The sequence below is a fragment of the Elephantulus edwardii genome, unplaced genomic scaffold (assembly GCF_000299155.1).
Source record: "Elephantulus edwardii isolate Elephantulus edwardi_28Jun2011 unplaced genomic scaffold, EleEdw1.0 scaffold00004, whole genome shotgun sequence".
Taxonomy (NCBI): Eukaryota; Metazoa; Chordata; class Mammalia; order Macroscelidea; family Macroscelididae; genus Elephantulus; species Elephantulus edwardii.
Genome location: NW_006399754.1, coordinates 26,101,238 through 26,122,863, shown reverse-complemented (window position 1 = coordinate 26,122,863; position 21,626 = coordinate 26,101,238).

The following is a 21,626-nucleotide window of genomic DNA, read 5'->3' as shown; positions in this document are numbered from 1 at the left end:
CCACAGGTAAAATAAGTTACTTTTTCCTGAGATCAGGAAAGTAATTTATATTACTAAATAGCTATTTCATTTGAGTTATAAGAGACATTTGGCACTGTTAATCACTCCTTAAAACCACTAGTTTGCTTTAAGAATGGCACTTTCTCATGTTTTGTTTTTTTAAAGTATCTTTTACTCAGTGTCTTTGATGCTTTCTGATAGCTGTTCACTCGAATGAATTCATGGCTCTGTTCTCTAGAATGCAGTGCATCTTCCTCTGGCCATTGCTATTTGCCCTCATTCTTTGGAACTTCATCCAATTCCATGTTTTAAGTATTATTTATATGCTAACAACTCTAAAACTTTATTTTCTTTTGTTTGAATTGTAAACCCATGACACCCTTATTAGTCTATGCCAGGAAATTTGGGAGACAGCTGCCTGGCTGGCTGATTATAAAATATCCATAATTGTTCTTATTCCCCCCAGAACATGATCCAATATAATGTGAAAATTATTGAATATTATAATTTATATTACATGCAAGCAAAATACTGCTCAAGATCATTCAAAAACAGTTAGAGAAGTGCTTAGAGAAACTCCAGGAATTCAAGCTGGATTTAAAAGTGTTGTGGTACCAGGAGTATCATTGCTAATGTCAGATGGATCCTAGCTGAAAGCAAAGACTACCACAAAAAAGTTTATTTGTGCTTGACTGAGTATGTGAAGGCATTTCAATGTGTGAATCATAATAAACTGTGACAAATATTGAGAATGAGAACCCCAGAACACTTAATTGTGCTCATGTGAAGCCTATATCTAGACCGAAAGGTGGCTGTGTGAACAGAGCAAGAGTGCACTAACTACATGGCTTAAAAGTTGCAAAGGTGCACATTAGAGTTTCATCCTTTGTCGATAACTATTTACCTGTATGCTGATGAAGTTATTTGAGAAGCCGAGCTCTATAAAGAAAAAGGTGCCATCAAGTTTGGAAGAAAACATATCAATAACCGTCATTATGCATATAACACAACCTTGCTTCTTAAAAACGAATAAGACTTCAAGCACTTGCTGCAGAAGACCAAAACCTATAGCTTTCAAGATGGTTTGTATCTCAATGTCAAGAAGACAAAAGCCCTTACCACTGGTCCAATATTTTCAGTATCATGATCTATGAAGAAAAGATTGACACTTGTAGGTATCATCTTAATTGGATCTACAATCAATACATTTGGCACCAGCAGTCAGGAGATCAGGAGAAAAACTGGATTGAGAAAGTCTGCAATCAGGAACTGCTCCAAATTATTGAGGAATGATAATGGCCAATTGAGGACTAGGATACGCCTGATTCTGGCCATGGTCAGTCACTATGCACCTGAGAGCTGGACAATGACTAACGATGACAGAAGAATTGATGCCTTTCATTCTTCGAAGTTCAAGTTTCGTGTCTTTTCTTCAGTAAGATCTCTAGTCACTACACAGAGCAGGCTTGTAATCAGTACATTTTGTCACTCGAATGATTTATTAATATGCATATTTTAAGTGTTTTCTTTCATTATTTCTTTTTCTCCACTAACAGTTTAGACTTGTGAAGATTCCACAGTGCACTGCTGTCAAGTTGGTGCCAATTCATAGGGAGCATCCTTCGAGTTCCCAAGTCTCTAAATCCTCATGGAAAGAACCTACCCATCTTACTCCTCCGGATTCTAACTCCCGACCTTTCAATTAGAAGCCCAATACATCACACACTATGCCTTCAAGGACTCCTTATAGGAAAAGATCAGAAACCTCACCACCATGAAATGGATCTTAACTCATCTTAACTCATAATAAACCTACATTGGGTTTTTGAAGCTAGAAATGTGTACCCTTTTGGTTAGAAGTACATGAATTTTGCCACTGACAGATAATACTCAATAAAAATCATTTTAATGGAAGTATGCATTTAATATATGCTGATTAAATAATTATCAGTACAGAATAACCCATGAGTTCTGGAAAATTTTAAGTATCTCCAATTCAGGAATAGCATCCAGGATGAAAGATTTAATTTCTAATAGGTTTTACATTAGAATTAGGATTAATTTTTGCATGTCACCAACTCAATTATTGCTCAAGCATATTTGCTTTTTTTGTTTTTATCTTGAATAAGCAGGAATGGCATCGACTTCCTAAACAACTTCTCTCCAGAAACTCTATGAACTTTGATAGATGTCGATAGTTGTGAAGGGGCTTCAGGCCTTTAGTTCACAGGGTCACTAAAAGTTGTGCTCGATTTGAAGGCACTCAACAACAATTAGTCAATAAAAAACAAAACAGTGTTGTGTGAATGCCACATATTGCCAAAAGAAGTAATCATAAAAGTAGTTTAAATTTGTCATCATTGATTTACTGTATTTCCTCTCTTATATCTTGATACTTCATCATTGTAAAGATATCAAAAGCTTCATAGATCTTAGTTCAGCATGTAGGGCATATAGGTTTTCTTATCAAATGTATTTAGTTGATAAACATAGAATTATCTAAACATATTTAAAATAGTAGCAGGAAATGTTACAAATATGCAAAGACCAAGCAGAAACAACTGCATTTAAACTCAGAATACTAAAGCCCCTATTGCTCACTCCCTTCTGACTCAGAGTTAACCCAATGGACAAAGTACACTGTCTCATAATGGTCACTGTTTGGATTGCATCAATGGGCTAAAGCAGAGCTGAGATTGTGGTGCTGGCCCAGGATCAGGGTGGGTTTGCTCTATTGTACAAAGGAATGTTGCACTTCTGTGCCAATGCAGTGGCACCTATCAACAACAAGTCTTTATTACAGCAGACTGTCACCACTTCTTTTGGGTTTCTATTTTCTCCGTTTATCAGCTGGTGAATTCAACCAGTGCACCCCCATGGCTTCTCCTAGAAGTACACCAGGACTCAAATCCATTTTCCTTCTTAACATTTATCTAGAATTTGCCATCTCTGTTCTCCTTTTCCTGCTGTGGCTTCCTCTATTCACATTAAAGGACTCTTTGGTAGGATCCATTGGCAGCCGGAGCCACAAATCTTTGTAAGGATCATTTCCTCTGTGTGTCCATTTTCAATTTTCTTGGCAAGACAACTGTTATCGTTGAGATGGGTTGTGAGTGTAACACTGAGGTGGGAATCTGATTTAATCAAGAGTTTTGCATGCAATAGCTAGTAAACAAACATCCCCTAATTGAGTTTTTAAAGTGGACTCTGGTGGCTTAGTGGTAAGGAGTTGTACTTCAAGCCAAAGGCAAGTGGTTTGAATCCACTATTGTTCCTCAGGTAAAAGATGGACAATGTCTTAGAAGATGATTTACTGAAAACGCATTGGAAGGTCAGTTCTGAGTTGGTTCTGCCTTCTTGGTAAATGGCAACAAAACAACCTGTGGCCAATATGGAGAAATGTGCACTGCTAACTCAAAGCCAGTGTTTCTCTGGTGGTGTCAACCCACCGGTTATGTGACTTATCCAGCCCTATTAACAGATAGATGTTTCTACATTTGTATCACACAGTGCTCCATGGATGCAGAAAATGGCCAAGCTCCATCTCACATACTTTGAGCATGTGGTTGGGAGAGGCTATTTCTTGGAGAAGGATACCATGTTTGGAAAGGGAGAGGGTCAGCAAAGGATATGAAGACTCTCAAACAGATGCACTGACAGTGACTGCAGCAATAAACTAAAGTGTGCCAGATGATGAAGGTGGCTCAGGAGAGGACAGTGTTCAGATGTATTGCCCAGAGGGTCACTATGTGTTGTACTTGACTTGAGGGCTCTTAACAATGAACATCATGTAGTGAAGCTAAGATAGCTTTGCTTTTCTATTTCAGTTTGAAAAGTTCTTACTGGCAAGGATCACGTTGAGTAATCATTTCTTAAAATAGGCATTGTGGTCATGAGTATAAAGTGAAAACATTTCCTGTCTCCTCTAGAGCTGTAAGCTTGGGGCTGGGAGGGATGAGTTGTCAAAGAACAGGTGAACTTCTAAAAGATGAAGGTGATGAAAAAAGTCAACAGTCAGAATATACGTTTCCACTAAAAGATTTCATATATTGTCCTTTTCCAAGTGCTAAGATATTAAAATACAGGAATGTAACACATCTATTTGTTTCAACAAAGCATTTGCCAAAATGTCTCATTGCACTTCCCTAAGAGAGATGAAGAAATATTGGCCAGAGCTTGCTTTGGTTAAATGAATGCACAATTGGCAGGAACACTTAATTAAAGATTGCTGGGTAATAAAGATCTCTGGTGAAGAGTCTAAGGCTTTCTTTGTGCCCTTAAAATCCATTGCTTTGTTTTTGTTTTTTTAAAATCCATTGCTTTTATCAGCTATTGGACTTCAAAGTCATAATTATCAAATAAATAAGTGAAGCTAGAGCTTTTCTCAGCTAGTTCATTTCTTAGATCCATTGAAGTTTTTATTTAAAATCTGGTGGTTCACAATAATTTTCAGAATATAGTTTGACTTTCTTATTTTATCGTAACAGATTTTATATTGTTGTTGTTGTTAGGTGCCATCAAGTCAAGTATGACTCTTAGCCATGAACGACCATTTGGGAACCTACCCTATCCTGTGCCAGCTTCATCGTCTCTGAGACACCAAAGCCTACTTCTGACGCCATAGTGCCAATTAACCTCATTGAGGGTCTTCCTCACCTTTGTCAACCCTCCATCTTTCCAAGCATGATGTTCCTTTCCAGGGAATAGCCTCACCGAGCTACATGTCTGGAGTATGAGAGACAAAGCTTCATCATCTTTGCCTCCGAGAAGTCCTCTGGTTCACCCTTTCCAGGACATATCTGTTTGTCCTTGTGGTCCGTGGGATGCTCAGGGCTCTTCTCCAGCACCACCACCTAAGCGCTCAATTCTTCTTCTGTTATCTCGCTCATCATCCAGCTGTCTGATACATAGCAGGAGAAAGTAAAGTTCAGGGCCTGAATCAGTCACACCTTAGTCTTCAGGCTATTCTGAAACAGGTAACTTGAGACCTGACCATTGAGGACCACTTGTGTCTCCTTAATCACACTATGTTGTTCATGTGTCTTTTAGGAAGGCTTCTCATTTTCTCTCTTTCCTTATCTAAAAGACTCACATTTTCCTCGATGCTCTCTTTTCTTAAGGAACCATGCTAAGCTTATGCTCAATTTAGGTGTAATTCTAGTGTGGTTTTTGCCTCGTTTGAAGTGAAAATTAAGAAGTCCTGGTGGCACAATGGCTAAAGTTCTAAGCTGTTAATTGAAATGACAGAAATTTGAACCTACCAGCAACTCAGCAGCAAAAAAGGTGTGGCGGGCTGATTCTCGAAAGAGTCAAACTAAAATCAAATCTACTGCTGTGGGTGAACTTGACCCTTGAGGACAAATCTTCCATTATGTTTGCAAGATTATAAACCTTAGTGGAAGAAACCTGTTTTATCTTTCTCCAAGGGAGCAGTTAACAGCTTCAGGATACCAACCTTCTGACAGCCCAGCACTTCACCTTCTGGGCAGCTGTACACTGTCCTTTATAGGGTTACTATAAGTACACATTCACCTCAATGACAATAGGCTGTTTAGAAGTAGAAATGTTACAGAGCAAAGATTTATCACCCACTGAAATTGATGGTTTGCTTTTCCTGTTGGCTGTTTGGTTTATTTTATTTGTATCTACATTGTCCAAAACTACTGAGAAGCGTTTAGGATAAATGTTTCATTCCTTTGTACTTTCAGTACTAAACATGCTGCCTTACGGATAATATGAAATTAGCAAATATCAGTGTAACACAAGGTGAAAAAAAGAAGAAGAAATGCAACATGATCTTGGAAAGATGGAATGTACATTATCACATAGATATATGTGCAATGCTCAACTTTGTCTGAAGGGAAAATTGCTGATAATTGCTGTGGCAGCAATTTATGTGGAGAAAAGATTGTACATAAAATTGAAAAGATATGATATAGGTGTTAGGTCTCTTTACAATCAGTACAGAATCATAGTACAAAATGTTTCCTTATAAAGAGATTTGTCATTGAGAACGTATAATAACATTGATGGAAACCAGTATTTGAAATGCATTCTGTGTGCACTCATTGTTAAGTAGGTTGTTCCGGATCAGGAGACGGGCTGTGTCGTGTCCTGGGAATGTAGGCTGAAGAGGACATCCTCCCTGTCTTCCGTGCTTTTTTCATTGCTCTATGAAGACTGTCAATGAATGTTCAGCATGGCAAGTGCTAGCTTAGAGAAAATGACAAAATGATGTAGGAGCATAGCCAAGATGCTTCCGTCATTCTTTATAGCTTTGAGCAAGCAATCAAGTACATGTCATTTCGAACTCACACCATTTGGATAAAGAGGAATAGTCAACAGTAGAATAGACAAACCAGGATTCTAGGAAGAAAAAAACAAACAAACAAACTAGCTTGTATAGTATCTTGAAGGTGAAAAATCTGATCTATTTAGGTTAAGTGTTCCATCTGGCTAGAACAGAGATGATGAGATAAGAGGCTGAGATACATGCTCCTCTCAAATAAAAACATATTTCCACTTAGGTGGGAAGAGGCTTTATTCCGACAGAAAGCCGTTAGTAACGGGGGACCATGCTGATCTCAGGATGCTACAGGTGGCTCAGAATTAAATTGAAAGAGGCTTTTCCTTTCTAGAATAGAAGGGACGTCCTGTGAGGGAGAAATTGGACAACTGAAGAGGGGTGAAGATGACTGTATGACCAGATGATGCCACAGGGAAAATGGCTCATGGTGGTTCCCAGATTCTTGGGGACATAATTTGTCCTCACAGTGCCTTTGGAGCAGGCAGAGTCCAGAGGCAGATAAGGAGAGGAGTCCAACCAAAGTTTAGTCATGACAAGGTAAGAAAAGGACAATTCGAACACCCGGGAAAACTTTGCCCATTGATTCTTAGCTGACCCTCTTTGGGACTTCTGGGATTGTAAATCATGTGAGCAAAGATTGTTCAACTTTCTCCCACAGTCAGCGGTGGATTTGAACTGCCAGAGAGGCATGATCCACAGGCTAGCAGCACATCTCCCCTTAGACTATGCTGTTAAAGCTCTCTTATTTGAATACTAGGTAATTAAATGTTACGAAGCAAATGCTCTCTGCTGTAACTGTAACATTAGAAAAGTAGGTTTATTTTGTTGTTGTTGTTAGATGCTGTCAAGTCTAGCATGACTCATACTGACCCTACAAACAAAAGATCTGAACTCTGTTCTATCCTGTGCCATCCTCACACTTCCTGACACACAAGAGCCCATTACAACAGTCATCATGTCAATCCATCTGGTTGAGGGTCTTCCTTTCCATCATCAGCCCTCCACCTTTCTCAGCATCATGTCTTTCTCCAAGAAATAGCCCCTCCTAGCAACATATCCTAAGTATGTGAAGCGAAGCCTCGTCATTCTTGCCTCCAAAGAGCTCTGGCTGTGCCATCTCCAAGACATACCTGGTCTTCCTCTTGGCCGTCCATGGGATGTTCAGAGTTCTTCTCCAACACCACAGGTCTCGAATCTTTTTTCTCTCATTATATCTTATTATTTTTCTTTTAAGCTATTATTCACTCTAAAATCAGGCTATATAATAGATGTACTCTTCCTTTGCATAAAAAGTGCTATTTAGTGTGTCATGCACCAACTATAATCAGACAAGTACCTAGACAAAGAAGTTACATATATACTTGTACACCTCCTTATTATTTTGAATTTTATTTGTTGTAATGTTTCATTTATCCTTTCCCTCATATACTTAAAGTTGTTTTGGAATTTGTTTGTTTTTTCGTTTCCATGGGGGTCCACCCTTGTTGTAAGATGCTATCCAGCCAACTCTGAATAATGTGACCCTGTGAACAACAGTGCTGAACCTGGCCCTGTCCTGCAATTTTCCTTCTTGCTCTCTGATGTGCGTACGCCCATTGTTACAGTCACTGTGTCAATCCATCCGGTTGAGGGCTCTTCCTCTCATTGTCTGACTCTCCACTTTCTCAGAGTGATGTCCTTATCCAAGCCATGGCTCCTTCTGAAAACAGGTCTGAAGTACCAGATGAAGTTGCCTCTCAGGAACACATTGATTTCATTCCTTCCATGGTAGATTTATTCTTGACTTTGGCAGAAGGAGAATCATTGTTGATGCTAGCTGGCTGTTGGCTGATATCAGAGACTACCAGAAAGATGGTTTTCATGCTTTATTAATTATGCAAAGACATGTTATGATGTGGATCATAATAAATTATGGATAACATGGAGACGAATGACAATCTTTCTTGTTGACAATATGATCTCTAATTAACCATGTTGATTCCAATCAATACCACTTTGCGTATTGATAATATCTTCATTACTTTGTCCTAGGATGGATTGAGGGTTGGGCTGCTCTAGAAAATACTGATAGTTCAAAGAAGCTGCTATTGAGACAGGAAAAGATAGCACAGTTTGTTTCCACAAAGCATGTTGGCCTAGTTTATTGACCTAGTGGAACACTCTTAGAATTTTAATTAAAATGTTCTACTATAAATTTTTATTATTAAAATTATTAATAGATTTGTCTATGAAATATATTCTATTGACATAGTATCAATCAGTAAATGGTTGATTTGTTTTTAGTAAGAAACAAATGCATGTAAATTATAAATAAATTATGTATTTGAAGTACCAGAAGTCCAGGCTGGGTTTAGAAGAGGTCGTGGTACTAGGGATATTGTAGCTGATGTTAGATGGATCTTAGCTGAATGCAGAGAGTACCAGAGGAATGTCTATCTGTGTTTCATTGACTATGCAAAGGCATTTGACTGTGTGGATCATAACAAACTGTGGCTGACTCTGAGAAGAATGGGAATCCCAGAACACTTGATCATGCTAATACGATACCTATACTTGGACCAGGAGGCAGACGTCAGAACAGAGCAAGGGAACACTGCATGGTTCAAAATTGGAAAGGGCGTACTCCAGGGATGCATCCCATCTCCATACCTTTTCAACCTATATGCAGAACAGATTATCCGGGAGGCTGGGCTCTTTGAGGAGAAATGTGGGGTCAAGATTGGGGAATGATTTATCAACAATCTGCGTTATGCAGATGACACAACCCTGCTTGCTGAAAATCAAGAGGCCCTGAAGCACCTGCTGCAGAGGGTCAAGGACTGTAGCCTCCAAAATGTATTGAGGCTCAGTGTCAAGAAGACAAAGATTCTCACCACTGGACCAATTGGCAGCATCAGGATGGATGGTGAAGAGATGGAGATTGTGCACAGTCAACACTCTTGGCACCAGTAGCCAGGAAATGAAAAGGTGCATTGCCATGGGAAAGTCTGCTGTTAGGGACCTCTCCAGGGTACTGAAGAGCAATGGTGTCTCCCTGGAGACTAAAGTGCATTTGATACAGGCCATGGTCTTCACTATCACTTATTATGCATCAGAGAGTTGGACAATGACCAAGGAAGATAGAAGGAGAATTGATGCCTTTGAGCTGTGGTGCACGAGAAGAGTATTGAGAATACCATGGACTGCTTGGAGGCAAGGATTCTGAGGCCCCATCTAACATACTTTGGACATGTTGTAAGGAGAGACCGGTCTTTGGAGAAGGACATCATGCTTGGGAGGGTGGAGGGACAGCACAGGAGAAGAAGGCCCTCTATGAGGTGGATAGATTCAGTGACTGAGATAATCAGGATAGGAGTGTCAGAGACAGTGTGATTGGCACAGGACAGAGCAGAGTTTAGGGCTGTTGTACATAGGGTCGGTATGAGTCGCAAATGACTCGACTGCACATAACAACAACAACAAGAACAACAACAACAACATTTGAAGTACTCCTTTTATATATTAGTTGTGTTGCAAGTTCTGGTAACATAGACCAAAGAGTGCTGTGAAGTCAAATGCAACAAATCTCTTGCAGGGTAAATCCACCAGTACTGATGGGAACAAGACCTACAATCACCTTCTTTGTGATGTAAGTCTTAGAAGTCCAATGAATGGTCTGGAGTGTTGAGAGTTTTATTATCAGGATTGTTATTGTGTGCCATTGAGCAGGAAGCAATGTATAGCTGATTCTACTGCAGGTTTTCAAAGGCTGTTAATTGCCTTTGAAATGGGAGGAGATTGCCCATCCTTCTTCCAGGGAGGAGGTAGTGAATTCTAACTGCTTGCCTTTGCCGTGGTTGTGCAGCTCCTTACCACTGGGGCACCAGAGTTCCCTATAGGTGCAGTTGAAAACATAATGTTAGAATGGACAAACTGTACTGTGCTTTACTTCTGGTTAAAGAATCTGTAAATATGAAATATATTTTATACATGTTAATATTCCTTATTATTATCCAAGGAATATTTACTAACATTATATGCAACTCATTTTAGAAAGTATTATAGTAAGTTAGTGCACTCTGATACTGAAAACTATAATTGTGAGTTTTCTAAATTTTATGAAATAGCTATAAATCTAGAAAATATGTGGTTTCAGAATCTGTAACCCCAAGACATTTGACAAGCTCTTAAGTGGAAGAGACACTACTTTTTCAATTATCTAAATTGTTGATTTAAAATAGAAAGAAAAATTGTGAAAATGTATGTAAGATGATTGCTAGGTACCGTCAAGTCAGAACCTATTCATAGCTGACTCTCCAGTGGGTTTTCAGAGGCTGTGAATTGCAGGAGAGGTCTCTTGCTTTCCCAGTACAGAGCACCTTGTGTATTTGAACTATCTGTCTGTCAGTTGTCATCAGAGCTCCTTAGCACTGAGCAGCTAGAACATAGAGAGGGATATATTTATACCATGAAGGAGTTTCTGTAAAAACACTAATTTGAAGGTGATGAATATTCCATAGTCTGGTGTTATCCTAGTGGAAGTTAAATGTTAATTTTCAAGAAAATTGACTTAACATTCTCTGAACTTTCTTTCTTTAAAGTCTTTAAATCATATTATTGTATTTGGGGAGTAATGCTAACAAATAAAAAGAAAATAGATTATCTTAGCAGCTAATCAATCTCTCTCCGATTTCATCTATCACTATCTGAAACATTTTTAACTGATTTGGTAAAATTAATTATTCAAAGAAATTTACATTTGTTCTTTAAGCATCTGTCTAATCAGCCTTTCCTTAAGCATATTGAACCTAAAAATCTGTAGATAAACACTCTTCTTTGCAATTTTTACTTGAATGATCTTGGATAAGTTATTTAGGTTCAATTTCCTCATTATAAATTGAATCAATAATAGGGTTGTAATAATATGATCATTGTGAAATTACTATGTGTATATGCATATATGCAAAAGCTTATACTATTGAGCAAAAATGCTTTGGCAAAATACATTAATCCACAGGTAATATAGAAGCATGTATGTAACTTATCATGATACCACATTCTTCTTCATGTTGTTGTTTTTATTGTTACTGTTATAAGTCATTGAATCACTTGCAACTCATAGTGACTGTCTGTACAATAGCTCCGAATCATATTCTATCCTGAGCCAGTTTCACTGGCTATAACACACCTACTTACTTTGCCCCAGGTATCGTGTCAATCCATCTCATCTGGGGTCTTCCTCTCCTGCACTGTCCCTTCATCCTTCCAAGTATAATGTTCTTCTCCAATGACTGGTCACTTTTGGCCACATGCCCAAAGTAGATGAGATAGTGGTTCAGAATCCCAGCCTCCAGAGAAAACCTTGGTTTTACCTTCAAGACAGACCTATTGATTTTCTTGGTGGTCCATCATATGCTCAAGACTCTTCTCCAGCACCACAACTTGAAGGCATTGATTCTTCTTCTGCCATCCTTAGTCTCCAGATATCTGATCCGTAGTGGGTAATTATGAAGACCATGGCCTGGATCAGATGCACTTTAATCTCCAGACAGATACTGTTGCTTCTCAGTACTCTTGAGAGGTCCCTGACAGCAGATTTTCCAAGTGCAATTCGTCTTTTGATTCCTTGATTGCAAGTGCCAAGAATATTGATTGTTGATTTTTTGAGCATACAGATTGAATAGTTAAGGGAAAATATAGAATCCTGACATGGGTTAAGGTGCACTTGACTCAAATCACAATCTTTTCAGTCACTTGCTATGCATCTGAGGGTTGGACAAGGAATAAGGATCACAGAAAAGGAATTGATATTTTGACTTGTGGCGTGAGAGAAGTGACTCAAATATTCCATGGACAGACAAAGGACTAAAAACATATGTCAAAAAAAACCAAACAAACATATGTCTTGGAGAAAGTACAGCCAGAGTGATCCTTGGAGACAAAGACAACACCACTTCGTCTCACATACTCTGGGCATGTTGTTAGGAGGGGATATTCCTTGGACAGGCACATGTTGTTTGGAATGAATTGTAGAGAGTCAGTTAAAGAGCGGAATACTCTCAGCCAGATGGATTGACACACTGAGTGCTACAATGGACGTGAGTATGTCTGAGATAATTCTGATGGCACAGGATAGGTCAGGGGTCAGATGTGTTGTTCATAGGGTTACCATAAGCTGTACTCAATGGTACCTAACAACAGGATGCAGCTCCACAAGTTAACATCTGTTAATAAACTGAATTTACTACCATTGTCATACCAAACACCAAACATGATGTTTAATAACCATCTGAGGTAAAATGGATTATAAAGAGGTGCTTTCAACTAAGAAAATTCCTTTAGAAAGGTAAAAATCCTATGTTTGCTGTTGTTGTTATGTGCCATCGAGTCACTTGCGACTCATAGCGACCCTATGTACAAGAGCTCTACACGTTCTTCTATCCTGTGCCAACCTAGCCATCTCAAACACACTTATTTCTACCACTCCAGTCACAGAATTGATCCATCTCATCAAAGGTCTTCCTCTCCTTCGCCTCCCCTCCACTCTGCCAAACATGATGTCCCTCACCAAGGACCAGTCCTTCCTTGCAACATGCCCAAAATATGTCAGATGAAGCTTCAGAATTCTTGACTCCAAAGAGCCTTCTGGCTTAACCCTCTCTAGGACAAACCTGTTTGTTCTCCTACCAGTCCATGATATATCCAACACTCTTCTCCAGCACCACAGCTCAAACGCATCAATTCTCTTTCTATCATCCCTACTCACTGTCCAACTCTTTGATGCATACCACATAATTGCAAAGACTATAGCCTGGATCAGGTGCATCTTATTCTCCAGTCCGATGTCATTGCTCTTCAGTACTCTTGAGTGGTCCCTCACAGCTGACTTTCCCAATGCAATTGGTCTATTGATTTCCTGCCTGCTATTACCAAGAGTGTTGATTGTGGAGCCATGGAAACGAAACCTGCTAACTATCTCAATCTATTCACCATCCATACTGACGCTGCCAATTAGCCCAGTGGTGAGAATCTTTGTTTTCTTGATGTTGAGCTTCAGTCCATATAGGAGGCTATAGTCCTTGATCTTCTGCAGCAAGTGCTTCAGGTCCTCCTAAGTTTCAGCAAGCAGGGTTGTGTCATCTGCATAACGCAGGTTGTTGATGATTCTTCTCCCAATCCTGATGCCACATTCCTCTTCGTATAGCCCAGCATCTCCAATGATCTGTTCTGCATACAGATTGAAAAGGTATGGAGACAAAATGCATCCCTGACAAACCCCCTTCTTGATTTTGAACCATGTAGTGTCTCCTTGCTCTGTTCTGACAACTGCCTCTTGGTCCAAGTATAAGTTTTATATTAGCACAACCAAATGTTCTGGGATTCCCATTCTTTTCAGAGTCAGCCACAGCTTGTTGTGATCCACACAGTCAAAAGCCTTTGCGTAGTCAATGAAGCCCAGATAGACATTCTTCTGGTATTCTTTGCTGGGATAAAAAGGTGAAAAAGAATGGGGTTGGATTCATAACTAAAAAAGTCATTTCTAGATCCATCCTGAAATACAATGTGGAGAGGGACAGGATAATATCCTTATGCATACAAGGAAGTCCAGTGAATACCACTATCATTCAAATATATGCACCAACAACTAGAGCCAAAGAGCAGGAAATAGAAGATTTCTACCAACTTTTGCAGTCAGAACTTGATCAAACATTCAATCAAGATGCCTTGATAATAGTGGGTGACTGGAATGCAAAATTTTGGAAGAAGAAGGATCAGTAACTGGAAAATACTGGCTCCATGAGAGAAATGAGGCTGGTGATAGAATGATAGAGTTCTGCACATTCAATGATTTATTCATTTCAAATACCTTTTATAAGAAACATAAACGCAGGCTGCACACATGGATCTCACCTGATGGCACACATAGGAATCAAATAGATTACATTTGTGGAAAGACTCGGTGGAGAAGCTCAATATTAGCAATGAAAACCAGGCCGGGTGCTGATTGTGGGACAGAACACCAACTACTCATATGCAAGTTCAAGCTGAAGTTGAAGAAAATTAAATCAAATCCATGGGAAACAAAATTTAATCTTAAGTCTATCCCACTTGAATATCAAAACCATTTAAGGAACAGGTTTGAGGCCTTGAGCACTAATAAGCATAGACCAAATGAGCTCTGGGAGGATATCAAGAAAATCGTCCATGAAGAATGCAAAAGATCATTACAAAAGGCTGAAAAAAGAATAAAAGTCCTATAGGTATCTATATTTTGAGAAGTAAATTTTTTTAATATTTCCAGAATAAAATGAATTCATTTATTTCCATGGGTTTGATCGTGTTTCTTTTTGTTGTTGTTTTTATGTGCCGTCAAGTCACCTGCAACTCATAGTGACCCTATATACAACTATGAACTCTGCCCTGTCCTGAGACAGTCTGACTGACTCCAACACAACTATCTCCATTGCCCCAGTTAATGTGTCAAGCTATCTCATCTGGAGTCTTCCTCTCCTGTGCTGTCCCTCCATCCTTTCAAAAATGATGTCATTTTCCAAGAACTGGTACCCCCTGGCCACATGCCCAAAGAAAATGCAATAGAGCCTCAAAATCCTTCCTCTAAGGAAAAACTTGGTTTTACCCTCTGCAAGACAGACCTATTTGTTCTCCTAGCAGTCCATGGCATATTCAGTACTCTTCTCTAACACTAAAATTCTAAAGCATCAATTCTTCTGTCATCCATAGCCAATGTTTTGCTCTCTGATGCATAGCATGTAATTGCAAAGATATGGCCTGGATCAGGCACACCTTAGTCTCTAGATGGACATCTTTGCTCCCCAGTATAATGGAGAGGTCCCTGACAGCAGATATTCACAATGCAATTTGTCTCTGTTTCTAACATTACTACTACTATATGAGTTTAGCTAGGTGCTTACTATCCTAAAGGGAATTAAATTTAAGCTGTTAGATTAATAGTATATATTATATTGAAACTTCTATATGTATTTTAAAAATTAAAATATGCCCATGAGAACTTGATCTTGAACCTATTCCATCTGAATTTCAAAATCATCCTAAGAATGGGTTTGAAACATTGAACACCAGTGATTGAAGAGCACATGAATTGTGGAACAGTAACAAGGATAGCATCCACGAAGGAAGCAAAAGGTCATTGTAAAGAGAGTGGAAAAGGAACAAACCACAGTGGATGTTAGAAGAGACTCTCGATATTGTACTAGAGCATCAAGAAGCCAAAATAAAGGGGAAATATGCCAGTGTAAAAGAGCTGAACAGAAGAGTTCAAAGGGCAACTTGAGAGGACAAAGTGAAGTATTACAATGGAATGTGAAGAAAAGCAGAATAGAAAAGGAAGTTATGGGTGATTCATGGACTGACCCAGAAAGAATCAGAAAAAGATGGAGGGAATACACAGAGTCGCTGTACAAGAAAGAGCTGACTGACACTGAAAAATTCCAGAATTTACCACATGAACTAGAACCAATGGTAGTGAAAGTGGGAGTAGAATCTGTAATGGCAAAGAACAAGACCCCAAGAAGCAATGGGATACCAGTTGACTTGTTTTAATGAATAGATAACCCCTAGATGCACTCGCTACTCTATGCCAGGAAATTTGGAGGACAGCTGTCTGGCCAAGATATTGGAAGAGGTCTATATTTATTTCCATTCCCAAGAAAGGGGATCCATCAGAATGTAGAAACTACTGAATTGTATCATTAATAACACATGCAAGCAAAATACTGCTGATGATCGTTCTAAAATGACTAGAACATCATCATCCTTCTGCATATAATGTTCTTCAAGGACCAGGCTCCCCTGACAACATGCCCAAAGCATGTGAGACAAAGTTACACAATTCTTGCCTCCCGATAGCAAGTTGATTTCACCTTCTCCGGAACAGACCTGTTTGTTCTCTTGGTCCATGATATGTTCAGTAATCTTCTCCAGCACCATAACTCAAAGCCATTGCTCTTCTTCTATGATCCTTAATAATTTTCCAGCTCTCTGATGTATAGAAAGTAATCATGAATATCATAGAACACCTTACTCTCCAAAAAGACACCCTTGCCCTTTCACACTCTGTAGATTTACCCAGTGCAATTAATTTGTTTTATTTCCTGACTGCAGGTGTCAAGAGTTTTGATTGTGAATCCTAACAAGCTGAAATTTTTAACAATCTAATTCTCTTCTCCATCTATTATGGTTCTGATAATTGGTCCCATGGTGAGAATCTTTGCTTTCTGATGCTGAACTTCAATCCATACTGGAGATTGCTGTCCTTGACCTTCTTCATGTTAACTGGATAGGTAATACTAGTAAAGGAATCACACAAATGATAACTTTTATTCATTACAAGATTCTTCAACAATCTGTGTCATGCAGATGATACAAATTTGCTTGCCAAAATTGAGAACTTGAATGATTTCATACAGAACATCAAGGACTACAGATTTCAATATGGATTGCATCTCAACATGAGGAAAATGAAGCTTCTCACCATCAGGCCACAAATAGGCAGCATTGTGATAGAGGGAGGAAAAAGTCAGTCTGTTAACAATTTCATCTTGCTTGGATCTACAATCAACATAGTTGGCACCAGCAGTCAGGAAATCAAAAGAGTTGAATTGGGAAAATCTGCAGTCAAGGACTTCTCTAGAGTATTAAAGAACAACTATGTCAATTTAGGTTTCTATTGTACATAGGGTTTTCAGAGGCCTGCTATTTCAGAAGTGTATGGTCAATCCTTCTTCCTAGTCTGTCTTAATCTGAATGTTTAGATTTAGAGAAGTATCAGACAGACCAGCGTTTTACAGAAAAGTGAAAGTTATATCCCTTATTGTGGAGTTAACCATTCCTATCAGTGTTGTACCTGCTCTTGGCACACATGTCTTTATTCACTTATTTCCGTGCTCCGCCATCCACCGGGATACCCATCCACTTCTACCCACTCCCTGAAACACTTGCTGCAGAGGGTCAAGGACTGCAGCCTCCAATATGGATTGAGGCTAAATATCAAGAAGACAAAGATTCTCACCACTGGGCCAATTGGCAGCATCAGGATGGATGGTGAAGAGATTGAGATTATTCACAGTTTATTTTGCTTGGCTCCACAGTCAACACTCTTGACACCAGTAGCCAGGAAGTTAAAAGACACATTGCAATGGGAAAGTCTGCTGTTAGGGACCTCTCCAAAGTACTGAAGAGCAATGGTGTCTCTCTGGAGACTAAGGTACGTCTGATACAGGACATGGTCTTCGCAATCACTTGTTTAAAGAGCAGGACAATGACTAAGGAAGATAGAAGGAGAATTGATGCCTTTGAGCTGTGGTGCTGGAGAAGAGTATTGAGAATACCATGGACTGCTAGGAAAACAAACAGATTTGTCCTGGAAAGGGTTAAACCGGGATGCTCCTTGAGGCAAGGATTCTGAGGCTCCATCTAACATACTTTGGACATGTTGTAAGGAGGGACTGGTCCTTAAAGAGGGACATCACGCTTGGGAGGGTGGAGAGACAGCGCAGGAGAGGAAGGCCATCTATGAGGTGGATTGATTCAGTGACTGGGATAATTGGGATGGGAGTGTCAGAGACAATGCGATTGGCACAGGACAGAGCAGAGTTTAGGGTTGTTGTACATAGGGTCACTATGAGTTGCAAGCGACTTGACGGCACATAACAACAACAACATGAAATCTAGAGACTAAGGTGCACCTGATCCAGGCCATGGTCTTCTCAATTGTTTGCTATGCATCTGCGTGCTGTACAATGTGAAGAATCAATGCTTTTGAGTTATGGCACTGGAGTATTGAACATACCATATATAGTGAAGAGAACAGTCAATTCTGTCCTAGAGAGAATGAAACCAGTTTCCTCCTTGGAAGCTAAGATTTTGAAGCTCTTTCTCACATACTTGGACATGTTGTTAGGAGGGTCCAGTCACTGGAGAGTGAAACGATGCTTGAAAGAGTGAAGGGTCAGTGCAGGGCGGAAGAGAACCTGAGTGAATGAATTGACATTGTGATTGTCGCAATGGGATCAGGTGTGTCAGAGATGGTGAAGTTGGCTCAGAATAGGGCAAAGTTTAGAGCCATTGTTCACAGGTTTACTATCAGTCATAGCTAACAAGATGAAACCTAACAACTTTAAAAATTAGTATTTAAGGCAAAGTTTAAATGAATTGTTGTTATTTGTCATCAAATCAAAACTGACTCATAGCTATCCCTGCAGCAGGTTTTCAGAGGAGGTTTTCAAATGAGAGGAAGTCTTCTATGTAGCAGCTAGTGGATTTGAAGTACAGCCTTTGGATTGGCAGCACATAACTCCCTGAAAAATACATTGTTGTTACACATTAACAAGTTAGAACCAACTCATAGGTGACCCTACTGTGGGTTTTCAGAAACTAAATGACACAAGAGGAGATTTTCCATCTCTCCAGCAAAGCAACTGGTGGGTTTGGACTGTCTGCCTTCTGGTGGGCAAAATAACTCCTCACCACTGGGTAGCACTTGACTCTCTTTTAACATGTGTCTATTCAGATGTTGATAAATAACTGAATTTACTAATTTTATTTGAATCAGCTCTTGGTTGGCCTTATATTTTAAAAAGAAAAGGCAGAGGAAGAAAATAAAATTTTAACTGTGCAATCAATAAGTCATTCTGGCACATAATAGCATTGAAAATATATTATACCAAGCCGTAATTTGTGTAGATCTATTCTTTGTATAATATAATCAAGTAATGTTTCTGAATGGGAGAGAGTGAAATTTGATAATTTGATGTCAAGATGATGGACGAGGCATCTATATCTCTAACCAGTCTTGCTCCCATTACTGGCAACTCGGAACAATTAATAAGCCACTCTGACACATATGTATTCCTGAAACACCACATCAGTAACAAGAACAGTAAAGTACTGACCAGAAGAGTTTTGTTGTTGTTAAGACAACAAAAAAAAAGACAGCAAAAAATACCAATTCCACTGTCTCCACATGAACCATTCAGCGACACTGATTACATTCTTCAGGTTATATGATCATCCGGCCCTTCTCTGAGCTGTTCTCAAGTCAAGTACATTAGCTGACACATATAAGGATGACAGAAGAATTGATGCCTTTGAACTGTGGTGTTGGCAAGAGTCACGAATAGCCCTTGGACTGACAGAAGAACTAACAAATATGTCTTAGAAAATAGTGTCCTTTGGAAGCAAATACGACAAAGCTTCGGCTCACATACTTTGGACGTGGAGCTAAGTGAAACTATTCCTGTGGAAGGGACAGCACACTTGGAAAGATGGAGTGTCCGTGAAGGAGAGGAAGACCTCCAGCGAGATGGATTGACACTGTGACTTCATCAATGGGCTCTAGTGTTTCAGATTTGATGAGGACCGCACAGCACAGGGCAGGGTTCAGGCTGGCTGTTGGTAGGGTCACTCTGAGTTGTCCTCCACTCAATGACACCTAACAGTAACAACAACAGTAAAGATTGTGCCTACTCTTTTGACTTGATGTCATTGGGTTGATATCATAGAAATTATTCTGTAAAGATCTTAATATTAAAAAATATTTTTTTCTTTTTTACTAATTATGATTTGTTGTCGTTATGGGCCATCAAGTCACTTGCGACCCATAACAACCCTACGTACAACAGTCCTAAACCCTGCTCTATCCTGAGCCAATTTTATTGTCTTTGACGCAACTACCCCCAATTCTCCAGTCACTGAATCAATGCATCTCATCAAGGGTCTTCTTCTTTTGCACTGTCCCTCCTCCCTCCAAAGCATGACGTCCCTCTCCAAGTACAAGTCTCACCTTGCAACCTGTTCAAAGTATGTCAGATGAAACCTCAGAATCATTGCCTCCAAGGCCCAGCCTAGTCTCACCCTCTCTAGTACGAACTTGTTTGTTCTCCTAGCAGTCCATGGTATATTTAATACTCTTCTCCAGCATCATAGCTCAAAGGCATCAATTCTCCTGCTATTATTCCTAGTCATTGGCCAGATTTCCAATGCATAGCAAGTAACTGCAAAGATAATGTCCTGGATCAGGTGTACCTTAGTCTCCAGACTTACGTAGTTGCTCTTCAGTACTTTGGAGAGGTCTCAGACAGCACTTTCCCAATACAAATTGTCTTTTTATTTTTTGGCTCCTAGTACCAAGAGTGTTGATTGTATAACTAAGTAAACTAAAGCTGTTAACAATCTCAATCTGTTCTCAGTCCATCATGATGCTGCCAATAGGCCCAGTGGTGAGAATCTTTGTTTTCTTGATGTTGAGCTTCAATCTGTATTGAAGGCTACAGTCTATTAGTTATGATTAAATTCAAGCAACTCAATTATTGCCAGTAAGTTGGAATCAATTGGTAGATGATACTTCAGCATGTTTGCAGAGGCTACAGATCATACAGGAGGGAAGTGTTTTTTTTTTCCCCCATGACCATGGCCTGTATCAAACGCATCTTAGTCTCCAGGGAGACACCATTGCTCTTCAGTACTCTGGAGAGGCCCCTAATAGAGGTGAATATTTATCTTACCATATGCAATATAACTAAGAGGTCTGTCCTGGAATGAATGAAATCAGGTTGCTTGTTGGAGGCTTGGATTTTGAAACTCCATCACAAATACTTTGGGCATGTTGCCAGGAGAAACCTTGGAGAAGGGCATCATACTTTGAAGAGTAGAGGGTCAGAGCAAGAAAGGAAGATTCTGGGTGAGACGGGTTGACACAGTGACTGTGTTAATGGGGCAAGTGTGCCAGAGACTATGAATTTATCAGGATAGGGCAGAATTCAGAGCTACTGTTCATACGGTTGCTGTGAGTCATAGAGGAAAGGACAGCACATAACACAACAATACATGGGCTGAAAATATTTTAATTTGTATTTTCAGATTTTACCCTTTGCTTGTGCTCTCAAGTATCAATGAGCATTATTTATACAAATGCAGCAAATGTTTTAAATTTATTTTTATTATCCAATGCACATAAATTTATGCTTAGCATAATTTATTATTTTCAAGTCAGTAAAATCTATCAATAAGATCTCTTAAGCCCTAATACATTCTTTTTAATTTTTTTTAATTGCTAAGACCCTTCACAAAGTCCTGTTGACTCTAAACAAGAGGCTTCCCGCCCACAGTTCATTATTAGCTAAATCCAGCAAATCTAAACAGTTTACACACAATTGTGAATGACATTAAAAACAACCAAACAGTTCCAGTCCACACCCAACCCTCACCCAACAGAAAACATCCGCCTTCCAGAATCCAATCTCTTCACACATCAGCCTCCAAACTGGAGACTTAGGGCTCAACCAACTTTTAAAATGAAGAA